The sequence below is a fragment of the Rattus norvegicus genome, chromosome 1 (genome assembly GCF_021556685.1).
Source record: "Rattus norvegicus strain SHRSP/BbbUtx chromosome 1, alternate assembly SHRSP_T2T, whole genome shotgun sequence".
Taxonomy (NCBI): domain Eukaryota; kingdom Metazoa; phylum Chordata; class Mammalia; order Rodentia; family Muridae; genus Rattus; species Rattus norvegicus.
The window spans coordinates 273,556,022-273,582,343 of NC_141534.1; the positions used below are offsets into that span (position 1 = coordinate 273,556,022).

The window sequence follows — 26,322 nt, forward strand, 5'->3', positions numbered from 1 at the left end:
CCCCATTTGAAGTCTTCATTTGTTCATTTACTTGTATATTTTTTGTCTTCTCTACTGGACCAACTGTTCTGGGTTAGAAGTGGCTGTGTTTTACCTGCTTTACTCCTGAAGTACTGCTTGCCACATAATAGGGCTTATTAAATATTGGCTGTATGGAAATGGACACAAAATATTTTAAATTAGGACTCTTTTTTTTTAAAAAGTTATGATATATTTGCTGTGACAAAATTTAACTTTAGCTAATGTCTTTGACTTAAAATTATGAAAGTTTAGATTTAAGGGTTTAAACCTGAAAGTATATAATTTAACACTTTTCCCACTCTTATTCTCAAAGATAAGGAATATCAGTATGGTGATATGCACTCATGATCTTTTGTACACTGTTTAGGAAGGCAAGCCTGGGCTCTTAGATTGACCCATGACCCTGTAAAGCTACAACTTGAGTGCTTAACACAGTGGTGTTAGCTTTGTAGAGAATCCCTAACTTAAGGAACTAGGAGCATATTAAACAAAACTCCTTTCCAGTTTTAATTAGTGGGCAAGGTCTCAGGGCCAAATGACCCACCTAGGACATTATTATCCCTTGGTTTTGAACTACAGCTTCCCACTACCTAGCACCATCAGCAAACTTTGGGCCCTATGCTCCAACTAGTACTGGATCATAGAGACTCATTATTCACTCCAACAGACATTTCCATCTCTCTCTTTATTTTGTCTTGTATGTTGTGTACTGCACACTTATCTACTTAGCCAGTAATATTTATTTTGTGTTTGCTATGTGTCATCCACCAGGGCACAACCCACCAGGCAAAACATATTCTTGCCCCCTGAAATGTGTTCATGGCTGAGCACAAGACAGTGACTAACACAGAGATGTGACACCTGATAGAACATTCCATGATAGTGAGGGACCAGTTGTTGAGATGGAGAATAGTGGCGAACATTTCCACCCATTAGAACATTCCTGGAAGAAGCATCATTCCTAGCCTCCCATAACATTGTTACGTGAGGTTTTTCAAGGGCCTGAGCCATCACACTTTCTCTCCATTTGAATCTTCACTGTGGTACAGTGAGGTGGACGGGGAAAAGAACAGATAGCTGGAAGGTGGATGGACATATGAAATGGCTGGCTGTATTTTACTCTCTTGCCCTAGACACCAGAGTGATTGGCCGTAATAAATATTAAGACAAGGGTTCCTTCCTGTTTGTATCTGCTTTTCTTGTGAGTTCCAGACATGAGCTAAGAGATTGCAGTCACAGATGCATTAGAGAGAAGGATGGGGCCCAATTCCAATTTTATTAGTTAATAGGCTAATTGTTCATGTAAGTTTGTTAGAGGACCCAAATCAAAGTTCTCAGAATGTACAAAGCTTGAAAGACTGAAAATGTCATCTTAAAGATAAAAGATGGTCGAGGACTGCAAATATTTCTCAGTGTGATATTTCTCAGCAGATGTCTCTGTTGGGTGAAAGTGTGGCATTTTTATTTATTTAGCTCAGGATCATTGTAATTTTTGTATTCTTTTATTTAAGAAAGTAAATGGGTACCTAAGTGAAAGGGTTGACTTTTTCACCACTTGGCAATATTTCTGTAGGAAGTATCCAGAAACTATAATAAACCAAAGCCTTCCCGAACCCTTGCAGGAGTGGCACTTGTAAGGAGGCTATTGAAAGAAAATGGCTACTGTGCCTCGTGTGTCACCATGTGCCCCAGCACTTATGGGCAGAAAGGCTGAGAGAAATGGTGTTGCTCTGCGGAGATAGCCACGTACCAAAGTGTTAATTTTTCCCAGGAACAGCTCTGCTTAGTTGGTGATGTTCCCAGAGGAAAAGATGGGTTCACTATCAGGAAAACCCCAAACCATACTAACTACTTTCAATTAGCCATTCACGGGCTATTCATTCAACATCAGTCAACAAATAATATCACCTGGGAGTTATAGTGCCGACGCCGTGTCCTTGGCCACCTGGTGAAGTGATGTTACTGGGCAGGAAGGTCCCAATATTAAAGAGTTGCTCTGCTGTTTTCCACTTGTGAGTGATATACAACAAGTTGCTGATTTCTTTGAGTTATAGTTTCTTTGTGTGGAGGCATTTCTGTCACCTTGGTAGAGCCTAATGGTAGGCAACCAGACTATCTCATATTTATTCTTCTCATTACCATTATCACAGTGGCACTGATTTAAGGATCTTTTGAAAGGACTTCTGAATTTCCTAGAAAAGTTGCACTGTGCCTGAGTGATGAATAGGACCACCAGTTTCTGACTGACACCATTGAGGAGTGGGTGAGTGGGTGGGTTCAGTGTCTCAGGGATTAGAATTATCTGAGCCCTCCTTTTCATGGAGCACCTTATGCCATCCATAAGTCCCCATGTATCTACCTCCTGTCAACATATGGACAACATGCCACTCAAGACTTTGGAAAACATCATACCCTGCCCAGACCCCTTTTCTGGCTAGGAGGTTTTCTTAAAAGGATGTATGTCTCAGAAACCTGAGCACTGAGTCAGGCACATGGGGGTCTCAGTTTTATTTGTAAGGTAATTTTGTAAAAGAAGGCATGTGATAGATATCATTACAAACTAAATAAGTATAGCCAGACTTGTTAGCACACAAGTACAATCTCAAGAGTTCAAGCAGTAGAAGCTGTAGAGGATTGCTGCAAGTTTGAAGCTAGCCTACACTATGCATTGAGACACTGTTAGAACAATACAGCTTGGGGGTGGAAAGTTGGCTCAGTGGTTAAGAGCACTGGCTGCTAGGGTTCAATTTCAGCCCCCATATGGCAGGTTCTCAACTGGCTGTAACTCCAGTTCAAGGGGATTTGATACCCTCTTCTGGCTTCCTTGAGTATCAGGCATGCACGTGGTATACAGACATACATGCACACAAAACATTCATACATGAAAATAAGTTAATTAAATTTTTTTTTAGAAAAAAAAAGAAAAGAACCAAGCCAACAGAAAAATACAGCAAAAAAACCCAAAAGTCCCCTCAAAACCCCCGAAACACTCAGTGAATGAAGACTGGATTCCACAGTTGCTGTAGAGAATTGTTACTTTATTACTTGGGGACTTTGTGCTCCCAGAGGGGTCTGTAGGCCAGAGGGGACAATTACATGAGTCTTGCATGTCCCTCTGACCCAGTGCCTTTCAGACTGTCAGACTGGCAGTGAGCTCTTGATTTTATTACCAGGGTAACCAAGTGTCTGTGGACGTCACTGCCAACCTTGGGGTGATAAGGGCACATCACATCTGTTGTTATACCACTTAACCGTGCTCTGATAAAGCACAGCATCTGCTTGTCCTTGGAGGGCAAGATAATTTTAGACATGGTCTAGAGCACCAGGTGACCTGTGTGCAGCCGGCTAAGGTAGATCAGCTCTGGGTTCCAGGTCCTTCTTACTTTCTTCATGACAGGCTTAGTGCTCCTGAAGGAATAACCTGGACTCAGCACTCAGCAGATGCTCTGTGCTGTTGGTCAGTGGGTTTCTGTTTCAGTAATTCTTGGGATGGGGTTCTGTCAGGAATTTCTAGATGATCCAAACTTCAGGTTGTCAGAGGCTACTCTGTACAAAGTGTGTGGTATTCTTGCCAGGTATCTACGTGACCAGGCCTTTGTTACTTTCTATACTTGTTTTTCTGTATAAAACTTTATTTCAGAGCCAAATTTGAAACTCCACTGTTCACATTTTCCAAAGAACCTATAGACAAGGGACTTGCTAAGGCAACTCTGAGGGAAAGTTCTCTCACTGTCTCAGTTTGCCAGAGGCGGTCAAACAAAACACCACACACTCCTCAGCTTAAAAGACAGCACTCATTATCTCATGGTTCCGAAGACTGGGAATTCAGTTTCAAGGAGCTGACTCCTCCCTATAAACATTCCCTCCCAGCTGCTGGCTTTGATGACCTTTGCACTCTTCCACCTCTGCCTTTCATATGAGTAGGTATGCGTGTTCAAGTCTCTGTTTTCTATAAATGTGCCAGTTCTTTTGGATTAAGTTCTAATTATTCCAATTAAAGTACATTACTTCTATAGGAACCCTATTTCCACACAGGGGCACATCTTGGATTACTGGAGGCGAGGACTCCAACCTAACTTCTTAAAAAGGCTCAATTGAACCCACACAATACCTTACCTTGGGTTCCATGGGGTTCAAGGAAGAGGGTTCTATAGGTCTGAGGTGGCACCTTCCTTCCTCTTACGGGCCCAGGCTGATATGTTCTCACTGGCCATAAGAGAGTCTGTGGGAGGATTATTTTCCTAGCCATTTTGTATGGTGCTTTCCCAGTTGTTCATTTTGTTGTTTCAGTGATACCAACTGGTAGAATACTTTTGTCAAAAACATTAAACTCACCACTCGGGTCCAGCCATAGTTTAGGGTTTTGTTGTTGTTGTTTGTTTTTGTTTGCTTGTTTTTTGAGGCAGGGTTTCTCTGTGTAGCTCTGGCTGTTCTGGAACTTGATCTGTAGACCATGCTGTTCTTGAACTCAGAGATCCACCTGCCTCTGCCTTCCAAGTGTTATGATTTTAAAAGTATGTACCACCACTCCCAGCTCATAGTTTTAAGTAATACTTTCTGTCATTTTCTTTATGTTTCTCCTACATGAAATTTGGTTTTCTTATTCCTCCATTGTAGTGTTTGGGAGTTAACCATGGGCTTCCTGAATGAATGTTGCCACCAAGCTACACCTGCATATATGTTCTCAGTGTATTTATTTTTCTCCCAGCCCCTTTTTTTGGGGAATGGATATGTATGTATGATGTATGTATGTATGTATGTATGTATGTATGTATGTATGTATGTATGTATATTCCTTCACCATCCCACTTAGCAAGCCCAGAGATCTTCCTGTCTTGCCTTTTCAATTCTTGGATTGTAAACATGCACCACCACCCCTGGCTTTCTATTTTTTAAAAACTTTGTCTTTGGGGGATCAAACTCATGCTTACAAGGTAAACTCTCTACCACCAATCTACTTCCTCATTTCTTGCTTTTTTCTTACATGATATAATTTTTTTCACTGTCACTAAAATCCTTTCCCATTTGTCCTATTTATTAGGTATATGTAATTAGGAACATATTGATGAACAAAGATAGTGTCTATATCACAGTGGCCCTTCTGTAGGTGGATGACTCCATCAGTGGATTACTGGGAACTCACCTGTTACCTACAACCCAACATCAGCCCACATGTCCAGCCTGTTCCTATCTTGTGTGTGTGTTTTTCAGGTTATCTTGACCATAAACCCTTGGCTATAAAGCCCCGCAGAACTCTGTCCTCTACCTCATGTTACACTTGGGCTTTCTGTGTGTGTGTGTGTGTATGTGATGCGCATGTGTCTACATGTATGTATGTATGTATGTATGTATGTATGTATGTATGTATGTAGTGTGTGCCTGTGTCTGTGTCTCTGAGTGTGTCTGTGTGTCTGAGTGTCGGTCAGGACATCTCAAGAATGGCTTTTCTTCTTCCACCGTTGGGTCCCAGGCTTGGTGATAAGGTACTCTTACTGGCTGAGCTATCTTGATCCCCACTCCCTACACTTTTAGCCATTACCCTGTTGAGATGACGTCTTTGGATATCACTGTAGCTTTCAGTCTTCTGCCCAGTGTCGAGAAGCCACACTGATTTTATTTTCCCTCCAGTGCCTGGGATTCAACCCAAGGCCTTGTGGGTGCTACGTAAGTACTGTAGCATTGAGCCACATCTCCTGCCCTCAGTGCTGTCTTTTTGAAGGCTAAAATACATTAAACGACATCAGAGCACTCTGTACAGTGTTCTCTCTGCTGCTCTCACTTCCTCTGGAATGTTGTGTGTCCACTTTCACACTTGCATTGCAGACACTGTTAACCTGACCTGGGATAGGGCCCAGGAGTCAGATGACATGTGAGCAGCCTCTGTCTCTCCAACCCCCGCCCTCCCATCTTCTGCAGTTAGCAGGCAAGAGAAGGGCCTTCTGTGTGTTTTAGAGCTCGGCACTGAAAATGGGAAAAATGAGCTGTTTTATGCATCAACAGGGACCTCAGACCAACACCAAGGGCCAGCTGACCTGCAGTGGCCTGAGCATGTCAGCATTCTGCCCTATAAAGTGATGTTGGACCAACACTTTTAATGGTCTCTGCCCAGATTCTATTTATGGAATTTATTTCTCAGAGCCATGTGTATGGCAATACCTTGGCAGCGAAGCCCAGCAAAGTACTACCTCTGCCTTCCTTGGCATCTACCTCAGTGAATTAAGCACCCCTCGTTCAGAACACTCTATGCTTGCACTGAAGAGGGAGGGGGCAAGAAAAAAGGTAGACAGACAGATATTTGGGACATGCAGGAACTTCTGAAATTAAAAATGAAACACAATAGATGATCCTCTAAAGATCTGTAGGGGGCAGTGGGTGCTTACTGGCTACTAGCTGCAACCCCCTGCAGTCACAGAAAGAAAATCTATAATCCAGAGAGCTCGAGTGTTTTTTTTTTTGGGGGGGGGGGCTGCTTCTCAGTTGTGTCATCCTTATGTTTTCTTTTAAAATTACCTTTGAGTGATATTTTAATTATTTTCATTATTTAAACAAACAAACAAACTGGGCATGGGCTGGGGTTCAGTGGGTAAATGTACTAGTTTCTTTTTTTTTTTTTTTATTCTTTTTTTCGGAGCTGGGGACCAAACCCAGGGCCTTGTGCTTGCTAGGCAAGTGCTCTACCACTGAGCTAAATCCCCAACCCCATGTACTAGTTTCTTAATCCTGACAACATGAGTTTAATCTGTGGAACTCATGAAGAATATGGATGTATTGGCATGTATCTGCAACTCCTGAACTCCTGAGGGAGGTGGGAATAAGAAACAGACAGGACAATGATACTGAAGCTCATGGGTCAGCTAGACAGGAGTGTAAGTGCAACAGCAGAAACAAGAGAGACCCAGTCTCAATTTCAACTTCCAGAAGTTGTCTGAGTTCCGCTGTACTGTGATATACATTTGTGCTTGGAGCATGAGACAGACAGAAGGACAGGTGAATGTTAAACATGTATCTATGGATGAAATTTAAAAAACAGAATTTAGAAGGAAGAAATGTAAAATTGTCAAAGCAGTAATCACTAGTAGCAAATAGATTGTACTGTGGAGTGGGAGGGAACAGCCCATCCCAACGGTCACGTTTCCTGGCCCTGAAGCCGGATAATTCTTTTTATTTTGACATATTTTACTTTTTTTTCACTGGTTCCAGGGCCTCATTCATGCTAAGTAAATGCCCTTCCACCTGTCTTCCTCCCTTTTATCATTAAGACAGGCTCTTAACAAGTTGCCTGGGTTGGCCTTGACTTTACTTGAATTGTTTCCTCTTGCCTCAGTATTCTGAAGAGTTGGAGTTATAGGGCAGTTGCCATGCCTGACCAGATGTTGTGTGCCCCCTCCCACAGGGAGTGTGTGTGTGTGTGTGTGTGTGTGTGTGTGTGTGTGTGTGTGTGTGTGTGTGTTGGTAGGGAGCAGGAGCTCAGAGGACATTTTGTGGAATCAGTTCTTTTATCTTTACCTGGGTTATAAGGATTGAACTCAGGTCACCAGAAATGTGCAGCAGGCACCTTTACCAGCTGGCTCCTCAACACAGAATTCTGCTGCTGCCTCCCCCCACCCCCTCCCCGGATTCTTGCTTGGGCATTTTTGTTCTCCTCCAGAGAGGGAAAAGTCACTCACCCCAGTCCTGCACTGATTGCTGTTTTCTGCTCTGAGTTCTTTCAAGGAGGCTAGAAATGTGGGCTGAGAGAAACTGTTGCCATCGACTTGGAAATTAGTTGCTTTTTGTTTTGTTTTGTTTTCTTGCTTTTGTCAGAAATGGTCCTAGGGAGATATGTTCAGTTATACTACTTGCTCAGGGCACTTATCTAATTCTGGGCTTCAACAGGCCTCAAGGGTAGGCGTGGGTGAGTTGTAGGAGGGACATTCTGCTAGCACAGCTAGGTGCTTGGGTTTTGTTAGAAGTTTTGGGGGGGAACCCCTGCTTGGAGTAGCACAGAATGGCCCTACCACTGAGCTTGGGAATGCAGAACAGGGAAAGTACTGCCTTGACTATCAATCAGGTTCTGGGTATAAAGGGAATGAGCTCTGAACCAGGCCTGAGCAATGAAGCTAGAGGGAGGCAGCAAGGAACAGAACCATAGTGGCAGGAGACTGGGGTTTTCAACAGGCTCTGTTTTCACTGACTATGACTTTGAGCAAGTGATTAAACTCCCCTGAGCTGGTCTTCTTCTCTGCCAAGTGGGTCTAGGAGTTTTGGGAGATTAAATGACAATATCAGAGAGGAAGACTTGGCCTAGATATGGTCACTTTCATCCTCCACTTCTTCAATATCTTGGTGGTCACTATTTTAGTGAGCCATGTTCAACAAAGAGCTTTGTTTCTTGCTCCCCTTGGTTGCTGGTGGCCAAGTACTAGTTGTAAAATTTGTCTGCTTGCTCACTGATTCATTGATTTCTTCATCCAGGGACCCTGGGAGTTCACATTCTTCCCCTTTATGTAACTGGGATGGAACCCTTCCCCTTAGCCCATGTGGCCTCTCTAGATGATATCTCTGTGCCCATCTCATCATCTTCCTGCCTCCAAGTAGGAGGGACCTCATCTACCACACACATGAAGGTGATAGACAATCCCTGTAGTCACCTTTTACTCTAGGCGTGGTGGAGCTGTCCCAAGTTAGGAAGATGGGTTAAAAAAAAAAAACTTGACACTGGGTCACGGCATGGGTAGTAGGACAGCTGCCAGATATACATTCTCAGTACTAAGAATCAGAGTAACGGTGAGGGGAAGGAGGATCAGAGACAGCATTGTAGGTGCTGGTTGAACAGATTAGAGGACAGAAAACCACTAGGTCAGGAGGCTCAGCACTGTTAGGACCATCTAATTAGGTGATTCCGATGGACATACTCATCACAGCAAAACCCTTTGGGCTTGAGGCCATTTCCTAGTTCTGCCTCCAGGATTAGAATCTAGAGATTCTGAGAGAATAGTGAGTTTTCCAGAGCTCTGTAGAATCAAATCCTAGATTCAAACATAGCCCCAAAGCAAAAAGTCACCTCCATGTTGGTTGTGATTTTTCCATGAATGTGGACACTTTTGGGAGGTCAGTATCCATACTGCTCTGGTGGACGCTCTGCAGAAAACCACAAAGGTTAAAGAGAGACTTAATCAGGCAACAGGCATCCTCTGTGCCTCCAGCCTGAAAGATTAGTACAGCTCTGGTAACTTTTGAAGCCACCCTTAGGGTGAGAGTAGATACCAAAAGGATGCTGTGAGCAAAAGCAAGCTTAGCTTTTAGGACTATGAGATTTCCAGATATTTGATACTGGTCTACCATGTACCTGGGAGGAAGGGACATAATCCAGTTATATAGACAGGACCACAAAGATTTCCACTTCTGGTGACACTAGCCCCAAGGTGCAGGCGGTAACGTAGGAGGCAGAGCAGCTGGACCTGATTCCCACCTGCAGTCAGGACAGTGAAGATAATACTGGTCACAGGATGGCTTGTCGCACCACCTGCCAGAAGTCTCCGGGTCAGCAGCTGTTCCTGCTGCCCACCTGTCTCTTCCCTGTCCTTTCCAGGACTGGTTTCTTGCTTCCCTGCTGTTTGTCTTCTCACCCTTTTCTCCCTTCAGGCCTCTTAGAAGATGGCAGATGGGCAGGGGTGTCATACTGCCTGTCTTTACCTGCCTTCTTTGCTGCCCCGACCCATGAGGTTAACTCAAGGCCATTCAGACTGAGGCCTGCATGGTGAGGTGTCTTCATAAACCTCGGAAATCCCTTATAGGGATCAGATAAGTGTGAGGTACAGAGTAGGCCCCTCACTTCTCGAGGTCCCATTGCCTGGCCAGCCACAAGATACTCTCCTGGGGCTGCTGTTGTCCTTTGTCACCATCTATCAGGAGAGGGATGGCCTGTGCCTCGCTTACCTGTATGAACTTCCTGCCCACCTCTTACCTGGAACCCCTCTTGGATTCCTACAGTGACTGGGTCTCTACCCACTTTTCCACCTCATTGTCTTCATACTTGCTACCCTGCCCGTAGTGGCCTCACCATTGATCTTCTGTTTCTGTTTTTTCTCTCCCCTTCTCTCTTTCTACGTCTCTCTCTCCTTCCCCTTCCCCCCCCCCTTTTTCATGTGTGTGTATGTGTTACATTGTGCGTGTTTGTATATGCATGTTTTTGGATGTGTGGGTGCATATATGAATGGGTACAGGGACATGTGTACATACATGTGGAGGCCCAAGGTTAATTTTAGAAATCAACTTTCACTATTACACCTTATTCACTGATGCAGGGTCTCTTAGTCAAACCCAGAGCTTGCCAATATAACTAGATTTGCTAGCCAGCTTGCTTGGGGAATCCCTTCTAAGACTTGAATCCTTGGGGCTGGAGACTTAGGCTGGGATGTCTTTTGTCACCTGTTGACCACTTGAGTGTCAATCAGAGAGGATGATCTTATGAGGTGGATGGGTTTTCCTATTCCCCTCACCCCGTGGTGGGCCACTACATCCTCCAGGCATGTACATAGATTTATGGAAATCTGAACTCCAGTTCTTATACACACCAGGTACTTAACTGCCGAGCTATGTCCCCAGACCATAACTGCCTTTTCCTTTTTTCTCCCCTTCTGTCTTTTCTTCTGGATCACTGTCTCTTTTTGGTTTTTTTTTTTTTATATTCAGAAAAATTTTGACAATGCTAAAGTGGTGACCCCTAGCATGCATTAAGTCCAGTGCCCGTGGTTCCTGTTCCATGTACCCTGTCTGCACTCTGCCACAAGTACTCAGGCTTTTTCTATGCTGGTGAGTCAACCTGCTTACCTGGTGAGTGAATAACAGCATAGTTTCCAAGTAACATTATCACATCCTTGTTTCTCTGTTTAAGATCAGTGAAGCATTGGACAAGTTGCATAACCTCTCCGAGCTGCAGAAACAGAATACAAATGATTATCATGACTATAACTGATCAAGGTCTTATTATATACCAGACACTGGATTTCTCTGTGCCATTTTCCTAACCTAGGAAAGGTGTCTTTTGTTTTGTTTTGTTTTGTTTTATTTTGCAAAGGAATTTGGGGTTTGTCACTGTGAAGTTCCTTGCCAAAAGTCAGAGGCCCAGCTGTCTGGTAGAGCTACTCTGCCTAGCATGGGACCCTCACACTGGGGTGCCAGTGTTGACGCTGTTCAGTTCTCTGTGACTGTCCTTTCTCAGGGCCAGACTTATCCTCAATAGAATGGGAAGCAAAGATGTTTTGAGGCTAGTTTTGGAAGATGAGTATACCCTCTTGAAGCTGGCTTCTGCCTGTAACAGTGTTGGCTTTGCTCTTGGATGCCTTGTGTGATTCCCAGTTCCAATTTGCTGCTGGGGTGCATGAGCTCTGGTCAGGCAGATGAAACTCAGAGGTGTTAGGCTATTAATGTAGCCTTAGATGGGGGCCCCAGCCTAGGTGAGAAACAACAAAGACTGGGGATGAAGCTGAGGTTCAAAAACTCTGGACACCCAGATGTCACTGGGAACCACAAGCCCAGGCACCTGGGGAGCTCTGGTTTAGCTTAGGGGTGATTGTCCATTCTGCGGAAGACTTTGGTGGCATAGCTCTGTATGATAAAGGCTTCCCTCACCCCCCACAGCAGTTCTTGATGAGAGAGACAGCTCTTGCTTGCCCAAACTGTTTATTGGTAGTAGAAAATGGATGCCTACCATTTACTCAGGGTGGACCAGGAAGCTTATTGGCTAAACCCTCAGAGCTGGCCCATCTAGATACCTCCTCTGTGCTATATGACTAGTGGTGACAATCCTCATGGCGGGTATTTTGGTCATGTGTTCCAGGACAGGAACTGGGTCCGGAGGAGATGAAATGCATACTGTTCTTAGATACGAGAATTTACTGGGGTTTCTGAATTCGTTCAACCTTCCAGTTTTCGTGTGGTAGCACTGTTCCACCTGCCCCACAACCTTGAGCTTTCTCTGGAAACATGAGTGCTAGAGAGTCTCACCACCTTTTGGCCATATGAATGTCAGCTGAAAGGATCGGACCATTTCTGAGCCCGGCTGGAAGATCTTATGGGACCTGTGGGGTTTCCTAGTCTCCTCACCCTCAGGCCTTTGTGGATGCTGCAGGAGAAGACACTCTGTAGAATGAGCTAGCTAGACTTTCCTGATATATCTCCCAGTAGTTGTCTCATTGAGGACTTAGGAATGGAAGGAAGGCAATCTTTTGGAGATTAGATCAATTTGTTGTCAGTTTGGCTTATTTTCCTTACTATTGAATGTGGTTATGTCTCAAATCAGTTTGGTTTAACTACTCAACATTGGGGATTGAGGAGTAAAGTCGAACCTGGCTGAAGGGAGGCTGGTTTATGTTATATGACTTATGCTCTTCTAGAAGAGTGTGCAGAGTGATGTGAAACAGATTGGCCTCTTCAGTTTGGCATTCATGTTCCCCCACTGAGTATTGTGTGGGGCTGAGTAGTATGCCAGTATGGCTTATTACCTACCTGCTTCTTCTTTGTTTATACTTCCTGAAGTACTTTTCTTCTCAGGTGTATTAAAGAAACTCATTTGACTTTCCCCTCCCTCCTAAACACTTACTTCCTGTTTCTTTTCTTTCTGAAATAATTGGCCACGTAACAGGTTTTTGTGTGAAGATGTTGTGTATCCCCTTGGACAGAAAGGAACAATTTATACATGTGTACATGAAAAATGAAAATAACCAAGGGTCCCTGCAAGGTTGCTGTGTCTGACCTGGCTCTTCTCAAAGAGATGTGAATGTTCAAGAGAATCTACCTTGCTGCTATGGAGTGGGAGATAGGGTTCTGACCAGTCAGCATGTTGTAGACTGCCAGGCTGATTCCCTTCCTGGGCTCCAGAAAACTATTTACTCAAACCCCTAGGTGTCAGATGGGGAACCCTGGAGGAGCAATGCTACAGGGGTTGGCTGCACTTGCTAGATCCCCAATCTGGAGAAACTGGTGAAGAAGGCTTGGCCATCCAGGCATTTGGAAAGTGCCTTGGAAGGAAAGTAGGTGTCACAGTGAAACCTTAGTGACAGATGCATGGCTCCAATGCTCCATCCCTGATAGACACTGAGGATGTTCAGTAATCTAAGATGATGACATCGACCAAAAGATCCTAGGAGAGGCATAAGTACACCAAGGGTGGGTCAGACTCTGGCCTTGCCTATTTGAAGTCCTGTCCACCAGCAGGAGACATTATTTTAGTTTTTTGTGAATAACAAGAGTTGCACGACAATCTCCGCTACTGCTTCTCAATTGCCTATGCATTCTCCCATATAAAGCTGAATTGGGGAGCAGGATGATGTTCAATATAGTTCACTCCCATGTTCAAGCACTTACTGTGGCTTGGCCAGAGGGACAAGAGTCAGGGGGTAGGAGGCTCCATAGTCCATAGAGAGATGGAGGCAAGGAGTTATTGCTGTACCTAGGTAATAACCCTTGACCTTATGGGTTAGCTATTACAAAGATGCAGGGAACATAGCAGCCAAACGGCATGAGTGCAGGAAGGAACCACAGGGGTGAAATGATGTGTCAGACTTTGCTACAGAACTCTAGAAGGAAGGCAATGGCTTCTAAGAAATCCCTAGGCAGAGGACTAGTTTGGCCTTTGTCGTTAGTTCTTCCCATGCATCGTGGGGCAAATAACTCCTGTCTCTCAGGGGTCCCTATGGGCATCAAGCAAGTTGCAGTGGGGAAGGTCCACATCCATGGAACCTGGTGACAGCAGTGTAGGAAGAACAGAAGAGGCAGGCTTTAGGCCTAGACCTCTGCAGTCCTGTGGACAGAGATCTTCAGATCAGCCAGATCTTCATCTGAAAGTCACTCTCTCACCCAGGACTGAACCAGTGGCCGTCACTACTCCAGGATCCCTGGGATTCCTGTGACCCTCAAACTGCCACTAGCCTTTAGAGGGTCTTAGCACCCAGACCCCATGCATGGGGTTCCAGGTATGTCCCACCCACCCCCATGGAGATCATGGCTGCCTCCCTGTGCTCATGGAAGTCCCCATGTGGACTTTGACTTCCAGTGAAGCACTGTATTTTTTCCTCCTGTTTTTGGTAGCTCCAGTGTTAAAGCCCAGGGTCTTGTGAGACACATGCTGTGCAAACACTTGGCCACCGACTCACACTCAACTACTGAAACCTGTAGGTGTCTTTTCACTCTGGTTTTATAAATGAGGTTCTGAAATTTTGCCTCAGTTGCCCATTAACAGTCCATGCCAGGCTTACCCCAGCTCCTACTTGCTTCTCAGATCACTGTCCGTTTTAACCCCAGCTTTGCAAGCCCAGGCAAGTTATAAGGTTCAGCCCTTTCCTGCCTGGTGGGCCTTCTGCTTTGCTCAGGCCCCATTTTCACATAGGTCTCCAAGTCTCTGATCCAAGCAGTTCCCACCTACGTACCTGTTTCATTTTTTTCAGTCTTACCTTTGGTCACAGGAGGATGAAGTGGTAGGAGAAGTAAATTGCTTTCTGGTCTGAGCTAGTATAAATTTGCCAAATCAAACATCTAATAAATGCCAAAAAAACATTTTACATGGTTGCTTCTTAATAGGTCAAGCCCATAGTTTTCCATTGAAATGGTTCCATTGCTCAAAAGTGTTTCTGACACAGGAGTTGGCCACAACATCCTTGTCACAGATTACAATTTTATTTGGGCTTTGCCACTTCAAAGCATCACCACAATTCTGCGTAAGGAGCATGCTACCTGATGGAACTACTGCTGAGGAACAGTTTTAGCTGCCAAAACTGCTGCAGTGTGTTTTTTGAAGGTTTTCTTTGTTCAGCTAAGAATCCCTGTTTTGTGAAGTCCCTGCTGGGTTCCACTGGTTTTGCCAGGAAACCATGAAATGAATCAAATCTCATCACAGCAAAAGCCAATTGGATTGCACAGATACATTTGTAGAAGCCATTGCAGATTCCTCTGCAGACAGCTTACTTCTAGCATGGGATTTTGTGTGTTTACATATGTTTGTATATGACATATGGACATGTCTAGTGTAGATGTGGAGGCTAGGTGTTCCCCTTTCCCACCCTACTGTGTGTGTGTGTGTGTGTGTGTGTGTGTGTGTGTTTATGTGTATGTGTGTGTGTACGTGTGTGCATGTGCGCACTTGTGTGCATGTGTCTGTCTGTGTCTATCTGTCTGCCTCTGTGTGTGTGTGTGTGTGTCCCCGATTTAATAGCAACAGGATCTCCCTATGGCCTGGAACTCATCTAGGTCAACTGGCCAATGAGCTCCAGTGATCCTCCTGTCTCTATCTCCCTAGTACTGGGATTATAAGCATATGCCCCCAAGCCCAGCCTTTTACAAAAACACGAGTTTTGAGGAGTGAATTATCCCCACACCCTTAGCATGTAATTTTTGATTAGAGCATGCATCGAGCAAGTATAGCAGAGGAATTTGAACAGCTCTCAAAATGTGCTAGAATGGAATTTGGCTGGGTCCTCTCTCCAGGTCTCTAATACGGCTGGGCAAGAACATTCAAAGACTAACTAGGCAGATGTTTAGTGTGCTCCAAAGTTTCTGGCTTTGGAATATTCATGGAGATAAGTGATGGAACTTGTAGTTTCTTCCTCCATGTTTGTTTCAGAATCACAGAGGTGACAGCCATACCTCTTGGGGTGTGAAATGATTTTGGGTGGTTTAGTAGTGACTGAGTATATTATCCATTTTTAATGTATGCTATAAGAAAGAAAAGCACAACTATAGCACAAACCCTATATGTTACAGTGGAGAAAGGCTAAGTTGAAAGGTGTGAGGGGACTTGATTAAAATCAAGACAAAGACAATATCAAAGTCACTACCATTCTAAGTTGTTTAACAGTAGATACTTTCTTTAGCCAGTCTCGTCACTGTGCAAGCAGAGTGTGCCCTCATAAACTAAGAAGACTTAGATGTCATTCAGCAGTATGATCCTGTGGGACCACCCTGTGTGTCACTGCTAAAATCTTTCAATGTAGGACATGGCTTTATTGTGACAATTGCCATGATTATATGTTTTGGGTAAAGGTGACTTCTGTGTGGATGATGTTTGGAAAAGATGTTCAGGTATGTGTCATGCTGGTGGGATCTTTACTGGTGTTACCATCTAATCCTTGGGCCATAAAATCTCGGACCATTCCTACTGTGAGCTAAGCTGAAGAAACTGAGGCTTATAGATCTGACATGATTTTCCTAATGTAATGTAACTATTAATTAACTGAGAGCACTTAGATTGAAGCCAGGCCTACTGAACTTCTGATCCTAAACTCTTAACCACTGTGCCCACATAGCATCAATCAAAGAAATGATTCTTTTCCACCCTAGAATGTAATCCTGGGAAGTTTCTTGGGCCAAATGACTGGGTGAATGGTAGGCTGTAGTAAGGGATGTTTGAGAGTAACATAGAATGTTCTCTGAATCCAGAAATGATCATGCCCTTTGGCTAAAACTGAGTGTGAATATCTTGAACATTTTCTTATATGAATGATCTCTCCAGTAAGGAAGTTTGTTGCCTCTTTTTTTTTTTTCTTTCGGAGCTGGGGACAGAACCCAGGGCCTTGTGCTTGCTAGGCAAGTGCTCTACCACTGAGCTAAATCCCCAACCCCAAGTTTGTTGCCTCTTGTGTGTGTTCAGGGACTCAGGTTCCTGTGTCTCTGCTCTGCAGATGTCTTCTGGTCTGACTTGGCTGCTGCAGCTCCAGTCGCCATATTGTTTCAAGGAAGTAGAAAAAAGGAAAAGAGTACCTTCACAGTTCTTTCAACAATCAGCTTTTCATCAGAGGTTGTCTGGAAGTTGATCTCCCATCTTTTTAGTTCACCAGCCATCTGCTTGTCAGGGAGTCTGTCCATACATGAATATGGGTGTGGATAACCAAAGTCCTGCCCTTAAAATGTTTTTTGTGGTGTGACTACTGAAGAACCCAGCAGTTAAGTGGAGAGGAAAAGTTTCCTGGGAATGAGGGGTAGCTCATGTATCTGTCTTGTTTGTTCTGGTGTTTTGGGTTTTTGTGTGTGTGTGTGTGTGTGTGTTTAGTTAGAGCACATAGCCATAGCCCACCATGTCTTTAGCATGCCGAAAAGACAAGAAGTACTTTTGAATCCAAATCAGTTCAGCTTTCCAGATGCCACCCTCTAGAGCAGCACAGGCAGGGCTCAGAGCCAGCCTTTCACCTGCACCCTGGGCCAGCTGCCATCTTTACTGGGAGATTGTCCAGTACAGCCTATGGCAAGTGTGGAGCTTTGATAGCCCATCCTCTCTGCCCCTCTCCTTATGACTAAAGCATGGGTTCACCCTGGGCTTCTCATCTCTTAGGAGTTCACTCTGTTTGATCCTCAGAACTACAAGTCTTATTCTGTGGACTGACTAGTTCACATATCAAAGCTTGCTTCCAGAAATCCTCTTCTAAGATAAGTGTTTTCACATGGGTCTGAAATGAACCCTTTCCACTTGGAGGGAGTCAGGATGCTGGTCTGTGGGAAGAAAGCTAGGAGAAGCTTATGCGAGAAGTAGTTCCTGAGGTGGACTCAGGGTATACACAGATAGTCTCCTCCTGTGCTCTTTGTTCTGTGATTACCTCAGAGCCTCATGGTAAAGTGGTTGGAGAGATATTTCTTGGGGTGTTAGAAATCAAATGTTATTAATATGCTAATTACAGCAGGTTCGTTTGCCATTAAGGCAGGTCCTGCAGAGCCTCCCCTTGGCAACTCTTGATGTTCTGCTCTAGAAATAGAAAGCCTATCTTGATTTCTTCACGATCAGCCCACTTTTACCTTGGATTTAGCAGGTCCAGTCTGGCTTCTGGCAGTGAAGGCTAGATAGTAATAGGGTGAGGGAAAGCAGTCATTGGGGAGATCGCACAGTATGTAGAAGTGTTTCTGTACGAGCATGAGGTTCAGAGTTCTACCTCAGATCTCATGTACAAAAGCTGGGTCTGGTGGCACACTTGTAATCCCATAAGCAGAAAGGTAGACACAGGCAGATCTCTGGGGCTCACTAGCCAGCCAGCCTAGTCTCCTTGGCCAGTTCCAAGCCACCAAGAGGCTCTGTTTCTTTGGCCTGTACACACACACACACACACACACACACACACACACACACACACACACACACTTGGGGAGGAGCCTCAGAGATTCATGGATTCTGGGGTGGGTACTGTGTTAACTGTTCTTGTCAGTGGATATCTAAGCATATATTGGCTTCAGCTTTAGATTAATGAGACAAATCCCCTTTTTTCCATGTCACTTTTATCCCAGAACAGTGGTTCTCAACCTTCCTAATGGTGTGGCCCCTTAATACAGTTACCTTTGTTGTGGTGACTCCAACCATAAGATTATTTTTTGTTGCTACTTCATGACTATATTTTGCTACTGTTATGAATCATAATTCAAATATCTGATTGAAGATGGTCTTAGGCAACTCCTATGAAAGGGTCATTGACCACCAAAGGGGTCATGACCCACAGGTTGGGAATCACTGTCCTAGATGCACCTGGTTTATGAGAAAAACAAAATGGTAGCCACCCAGCCAAGAACAATATTTGTTTGGAAACCTGAGAGAAGAGTGGCCTGTTTTCATTGAAAGCGGATCCCTGATGATAAGAAGCAATGTGACCAATCCCCCTAGCTTACTGAGGAGCTGGGAGTGGAGAAGTCTGTACTCTCTGCAGTGCTGGGAACTTTCATTCATTGGCAAGCAAAAGAATGATCCTTTGTTGATCTGGGGACTGAGGTTGTCTGGCGATGGTCATAGGACTTTTTAATTTTTTTTTTAAGAGACAGCTATAGATTATAGGAGAATAATGTTACTAATATACTTCACAAATCCAACAATATTTATTAAAGAACTGCTATCTGCTATCTGAGTTAGGCACTATAGATCTACTAGGGAGCATTCCAGTTACTCAAATGATGGGGAGGTGTAGCGCAACCCTTCGTATTTATAGAGTCTCTGGGTTGGGGTTCAAACATAGTAAAGTCCAGATGTTTAATTTTTCCTACATAGTGTTTGAAATCTCAGTTTTAAGACCTTTAAAGCTGAGAACTGAAAGTCTAATTTAATTGCTTGCCTGGCTGTTGCTGATTCTTTTGTTCCTTGCCATGTGGTCATACCATGTGTCCTAGGCTCCCCTTACAACATGGTGGTTGGTTACAAAGGAGAATTTCAGGAGATAAAAGCTCAACCTGTGTTGTGGCCTAACCTCTGAAATCACAAGAATCACCTTTATCATGTAGTGTTAATTGGAATAGTGATGAGCCCTTATGCAGAACCAAGGGGTGCAGCATGTTGGTATTTTTTTTCTCAAGAAGTGTATAAGAGGTCCAGAGAGATGGCTCAACAGTTAAAAGCAAATACTGCTCTTTTAGAGGATTCAAGTATAATTTCCAGAACTCATGTCAAGTGGTTCACAATGGCCTATAACTCCGGTTCTAACATTTTCTTCTGTTGTTCAAGGGCACTGTATTCATGTGCACACATGTCTACTCATGTACACACACACACACACACACACACTTGCAATTAAAAATAAGGAAAAATTTAAAAGCAGTCTAAGAGAGACTTGAAAAGCTGGGTGTGTAAGAAGGTATAACAAAGAACAAAGTGGATTTAAAAAATAAAAAAAATTGAAAATGAAATGAATAGCAGATCCATATTGGCATATGAAAAAAATAGAAAAGTATACTTTGTATTCAAATAGGTAAACTAGTGTTGGAATGCAGATGGAGATGTTCAGAGCTGGAAGTAATCATACATGAGCACTGGTGAGGTGGCTCAGCCAATAGGGGTCCCCCACAAGTTGTCCTTTAGTCTCCACACATATCCTATGGCATCTGCACCCCTTTCCCCATAAGGAAGGAAAGAAGAGAAGGAAGGAAGGAAAAAGAAAAAGAGAGAAAGAAAGAAAGAAAAGAGGAAGGGAGGAAGGAACTTTCAGCCAGTTCTTCAGCTCCAGCTCTTTGTAGGGAGATTTACCTTCTCACAGGGAACTCTTCTAAAAGTTGACAAGGGAAGAAGGTTACTTTACCAAAATTTGCTCTGACAACCTTCTCTTTAGCCACCTACAAATGCTGACCTGTTTGTGGGCACCTCACTGTCAGAGAGGATGGAAAGCAACCATGCCCACCCAAGAACAGCATGTGGGTAAGGCTCAGGCTAAGGAAAGAAAAATTCCACATGATCTGTGAAGTATGAAGGGGCCAACGACACCCGGAGCCTTCAGTTTAAATAGTGAAGCGATGCTAGACCTTCACCCTCTCAAAGGCCAGAGACTGATTTAGAAGTGGTGTTTTCCCCTTTCAAATGGCAGAGAAAGTAAGACGTAGTTATTTGCTCATAAATACTGGTTAGCCCTGTTTATGCTACAAAGATAAATTGCCCAAAAGAAGGCAGAGCAGACTGTGGCCTTCTACTGTGGATGCTGTTGTTTTACTCTGGGTGTATTCCCCTAAGATAGAAATGAATTCATTACTACCTGAAGATCCCTTGTGAGGCAGAGGCCGAGACAGCATCATCAAGGCATCTCATAGCAGTGTCTGGGTGTGCAGTTTGACACTTAAAGTCATAGATGTTTATACAGGCCATGGCTACTAATCCTGCCTCTAAAATTCTTGAGCCCCAGGAAAGGCATCAGTTTGGATTCTTGTTGCTTTGGTCACACCACAGAGATCTAAGTTCAGGTAACCACTCACCAGTTGTGTGAGAGTTGATTGGCAACACTCAATTTTGGATGTAGTACAGAGACTGCTTCCTTAGCCAGACTGGGCAGTGTCCATTGATCAAGTCTGGTACTCTTGGAGATGCTGGTTCATTACACCCAGAGGAGCTGCCTCAGAATAGGAGGTAGGAAGTAAATGAGCATTGGGTAGCACCACACAGTTGGCTCTTGTGATGATTATTATTCCCTATCAACTGCATTTAGAATTCTCTAGGAGACACAACTCTGCGTGAGTCTGTGAGGCTATTTCTAGAGAGTTTTAACTAAGGATAGAAGACCTACTATCTATGAGTTTGGCAACACCAAGCCACATGCTAGGGTCTTAGTGATGGTAAGTAGAGAGTTGGTTCCTGACTGTAGATGAAAGGTAACCAGCAAAAAAAAAAAAAAAAAAAAAAAGAAAGGTGACCAGCTGCCTCACTTGCCCACTTCCATGTCTTTTACACCGTGGTGGACTGTATCTCTCCGTAATCTGCAAGCCCAGATAAACCCTTCTTTTCTTAGATTGCCCTTTATTTTTTTCTAAAAAGTTTTTATTGATCCAGTCACATGTATGTAAGTTATAAAGCATCATCGAAAACTGCTGTTGGAGCTGTCCACTTGCTGCCTGTTTTGTTTCTTCTCTTGTGTTTCTAACTGTAGATCAAATCATAGATGATGGTCCATTCACTGGTTATATAGCTCTTTGCTTAATAAGCAGTCAGTCTGGTTCCTCAGACTCTTCAAAGAACCTTGGGTATAACCTACAGAATGAAAGCTCTGTATATTCCCAGGGACAAAGCATTTGTCTCACATGGAAAGCCCAGTCCCCACACATACAGGAAAAGCAAGTGGCAGCCGCAGGCACTGTGTTGACCTCTGCTGTTAAAGTCTCTCCAATTACTCTGGCCTGCAGTTGGAGATCCCATAGCCACACCCAGCTCTATCCTTGGAAATAGGCTGCTTTTATTTATTTGTTAAGACAGATTCTTACTATGAAGACCTGGCTAACCTAGAAATTGCTATATACACAAGGGTGACCTAGAACTTGGCCTCTACCAGAACCTGCCTCTACCATCTTGAGGTGAATGTGTGCTTTTAAGATATTTGAGAACCAATTCCTCGGTCTTCTGTTTGCACCAGGAGGGTAATGAGACCTCGATGCACTATGATAGGTCAAGTTGAAAGAAGTCAGTGGGTGCACTGCATTTGAAGCAACACCCGGGGCTTGCATTGCCTGACAAAGCAATATCTGACATTGTTTAGATTTAGTGGATATAAGCAGGTGAACCCTCTGTTTCTGTTAACCCCTTATGGGCAGTTGATCTCTCTCTGTCTCTGTCTCTGTCTCTCTGTCTCTCTCTCTCTCTCTCTAGTAAGTGAAGGTGTTAAATAAAAGAAATATGGCAAGAGTGTCTAGTGCTTATAATAAATGATATTGACAGGGGCTCTGCCATATACTAGGCAGTATACTGAATATTTTGATCCATACTTATGAGATCTATTTAAGACCCAGAAAATAAATCTTTGTGGTGGTCATACATTTAGTACACAGTCTGTCAGACAATGTAGGTTCAGTTACTATAACAAAAACACTTTCCCTTCTCATCCGCTAAAACTGATAAACTAACTTCAGTAAGAAACTACTTCTCTTTTAAGGAGCAATATACTGTGAGACCTAGAGTTTTTATGGAAACTGATTAAATTTTCAGCCTCTATTTATCATTTAGTTAACAGCCTATAGGATGTTGTCTTCATTGAGATGGTCCAAGATGACCCCACCGTGTCTGCATTCTGCACTGTGGGAGGTGAAGAAGAAAGGAAAGGGCCTACATATGAATCTCGATGATCTACCAGTGGTTTCCTGCTCCTGGCTCTCTACTATCTCATTCCTGTGGAGTTTTAGGTCAGCATCAGGGAAAAAGCTTAGAACTCTTTGGTTAGGGATGGTAGTTGTTTCTGCATACATCGCTAATGCCTAATCACTGTGTCTAATACCATGTAGGGCACAAAGTAAATTGCTTTTAAGAGACCAGTCATGAAGACCTGAGTTTGATTCTGAGCACCCCTGTAACAAGTTAGATGTCATGGTACACACTTGTAATCCCAGAACTGGAGAGGTAGAGACAAGTGGATCCCTGTGGCTTGCTGGCACGAGCCTGGTCCCCATGAAAGATGCTGTATCAAAAAAAAAATAAATAACTATTTCCAACAAGTTGTTCTCTGATCTGCACATGCACACTGTGCCAGTGTGTGGTCATCCCTCCCCTCCCAATAAATAATGTATAAAAATTTAAAAACTAAAACAAAGGGGACAAGTCCTGAAGAATATCTAAAGTTGACCTTGCTCTCCACATGCATGCACTCACAGCTGTGCACACATATACACAAAGGGATGGGGAAGACACCAAATGAACTGAACAAGTGAGGATGCCTATATGGTGATCTAGAAACTGAGGCAATTAGCAACCAGCATGAAGTAGATCCAGAAAAATTTCCTCTGAGGTGGAGGTCTGTAACTTCTTGGATTGAGCCTAGTGGTCAGGATGACCTGTTGGTTCTTCTGCCCTAACCCTAATTTTGAACATTTTATGTAAATTGTGCTTTCAAGTTGGAGACTTAGGTGCTGCTTTTGGGAGGAAGTGCATGCTCAGAACATTTTCTCTCCTAGAGGCATTGACTTAGCTGTGCTGTCCTGGTGAGCACCAGTCACCTCTCTAGTGAGTCCTTGCTCAGTACAAAACATAGGCACAGCCCAGCCTTTCTGAACCGAAGCTTAGGAGGGCTTGCTTGGTGAGCTTTCCAATGTGACAAAGCGATTTTGAGGAGCTCTGAATTCACCCTTGTTATTATATTTTCCTGAGCAAATCCCTTTTCCAGTTAATTGCTTAGAAGGAAAAACAAGAAACTTGGACAGTTCCACTATGGAAATTTTCAGTGACAAACAGCCATGATGGGTTATACTTCGGGACCAGTTAGAAATAAGGAGTTCACCACAATTGTGTTTTGGATCAGCCCAGTTTCTTTTTTCTTTTTTCAAGGTATCATTCATGTTAAGTCACCTGGGAGGATTCCTTTTTGGTTTCCCATCAGGTAAATGTCTGTTTCAAGGCTGTCAAAGGGAAGAAAAGAGCAGAACCAGGGAGCAAGTGTGCCAGCTGTGAGGAAGCTGATGGTGTCTAGACAGTTATGAGATGTGTGGGAACTCTTAAATCAGGAAGAGGCAAAGAGAAGCATGTGTTCAGGGTTCTGCCTGTGTCTATTCAGTGTTTGTATAGCCGAGAAAGCTTTAGACTAAAATAAGTGGTATTTGGCAAGAAGTGGTACTGCATGCTGACAAATTGATTGTGCTCTTTTACTGTGATAAAAATGAAAATTCATGAGGCATTTTGTTTTCTTTGCCCTGATGATTAAAGTGTCTACTTGGCTCCATGCAGAGAAGGCCCTTGAAGATTTATATGAGACACCTGTATGGCATCCATCACAGGCTTCTGGGCTGACAGAGCAGCTCTGCCTTGTGGTGTTCAAAGTGTCAGGTCTGAAGGAGGAAGTTAAAATGGCCTCCGATGGGGGTCCCTGAACCAGACTAGGGTGGCATCCTTTAGTGAGGATTTTGGAATTTTAAAGAAAGATTTATTTATTTGGGGGCCTGGAGAAGTGGCTCATGTGTTAAGAACTCTGACTGCTCTTCCAGAGGATTCAGGTTCAATTTCTAGCATATACATAAAAAAAAAATCCTATTTTGTAAAATATAGATTTATTTATTTTTATTTTATAAGTATGAGATTTTTGCCTTTATGCATGTAGTGCACTGTGTACATGCCTGGTCCCTGCAAAGATCAGAAGAAAGAGCTGAATCCCCTGGGACTGGGGTGGTTGTAATCCTCCATTTGTGTGCTGGGAACCAAAGCTGGGTTCTCTGTAAGAGCAAAAAGTGCCCTTAAATGCTGAGTGATCTCTCCAGTCCCTTTGATTTTTTTTCAAAATTTAAAATCACATTTTATTTATGGGTTGGGATTTGCATATACCATTCTGCAAATGTGAGATTAGAGTATCACATGCAGTAGTAAGTTCTATGTGGTTCCTGGGACTCAGATTAAAGTTGTTGGAATTGGTGGCAGGTGTCTTTATACTCTGAACCATATTGACAGCCTAGGGTTTTGAAGTTTTAATAAAGGACTTGCCATTACTCATCTGTTGCTCACATGGAAGGGACTTTGTTTCTTATAAGACTGAACGTAGCCTGGCCTAGCATAGGGAGAAATTTGGAATTACAATATTCATATGCAGTCATTTACTAGCTACTGTTGCACTGAGTTTTATGTAGCTCAGATTGGCCTCAAAAGCCTAGGCATATAGCTAAAGATGAGCTTTAACTTCTGATTTCTTATTTCTACTCCTGAAGTGTTAGAATTATAGGTGTGTATCAACATGCCTGTTCATACGGTATTGTGAATCAAACCCAGGGCCTTGTTTGTGTTAGACAAGCACCAATTCAGCTAGAACTTTAGCTCCCACTGTATCTGAAACTTACTATAACCCAAGTTGGCCTTGAACTCATAGAAATCTCCATATGAGTGTCTGGCCCCGTATTATGAGGTCTTAATCTGTTCATTTACTGGGTCAGCAAGAGTCATTTCTCATGGCTCTGTGTCTGGCTCTGTGCTAGGTGCCTGGATGTTTGAGAAGTGAAACATTCTAGTCCCCTGCTAGCTCTGAAGCAGACTAACCATTTATATTCCTGTCCTGTTGCCTTAAAGACTGGAGGGGGCATCCCAACTCATTCTCTTAGCTGGCCTGGCAAGTGCATGAAGGTGCCTATTTGACAGCTAGTCCTGGGCAGTCATGTTTTTCCGGACCTCATCTTCTGGAAGATGGATGCTCTAGACTCATAGGGCAGAAGCAGCCTAGACCTAAATGGACCAACAGATATCTGGATTACTTAGTGTCTTAGTTAGTTTTTCCTGTTGCTATGATAATAATACCCTGATCAAAGGAACTTAAGGGAGAAAAGGTTTATCTTGGCACTTATTTGAGGGTACAACCTATGGATGCTGGTGAAGGCTTGGCTGCAAAAGCTTGAGGCAGCTGCTTACATTGCATCTGTGAAAAGGAAGCCAAGAAATGAGTGTTCCTACTCAGCTCACTTTCTCCTTTTAATTCAGTAGTAATAGAATAATGCTACCCACAGTGATAGGTCTTCCCCTCTCAAGGTAGACAGTTCCACACAGGCATGCCAAGAGCCTAACCTAATCCAGATACTCCCTCACAGGTATACTCAGAGCTTTGTGTCCTAGGTGATTCTAGATCCTGTCAATTTGACATATTAACATCACTCTTGGGTACCTTTTATTCCCCATGAAGGTTGCTACCTGGTGGCATTGACATAATCTCACCTACTTTTTAGATTCAGGTCTTTGTCTATTGTTACTGTGGATTTCAAGAGGCTAAGAAACGCAGGCTAGATCTGTAGTCAGCAGAAACCGTGGTCAAACTCTAGCACTGCTGCCTACTGGATCCTCAACCTTATGCTGACTCTGATTAGGGCTTTATTTTCAAGCATCTGAAATACAGAGTGGTTGTAGTACCTGTGGTGGTTTGAATATGCTTGGCCCAGGGA

General features: G+C 43.6%; 1 protein-coding gene and 1 non-coding gene across 7 annotated transcripts in view; one reads left to right on the forward strand and one right to left on the reverse strand.

Moving 5' to 3' along the window:
• Grk5 (G protein-coupled receptor kinase 5) overlaps window positions 1–26,322 on the forward strand; it is a 194,736-nt gene that overhangs the window by 87,195 nt on the left and 81,219 nt on the right. The window lies entirely within an intron of this gene.
• On the reverse strand, window positions 21,537–21,665 carry LOC120100371 (small nucleolar RNA SNORA44). Its single transcript, XR_015655793.1, has one exon. It is a non-coding gene; the product is annotated as a small nucleolar RNA SNORA44 (small nucleolar RNA).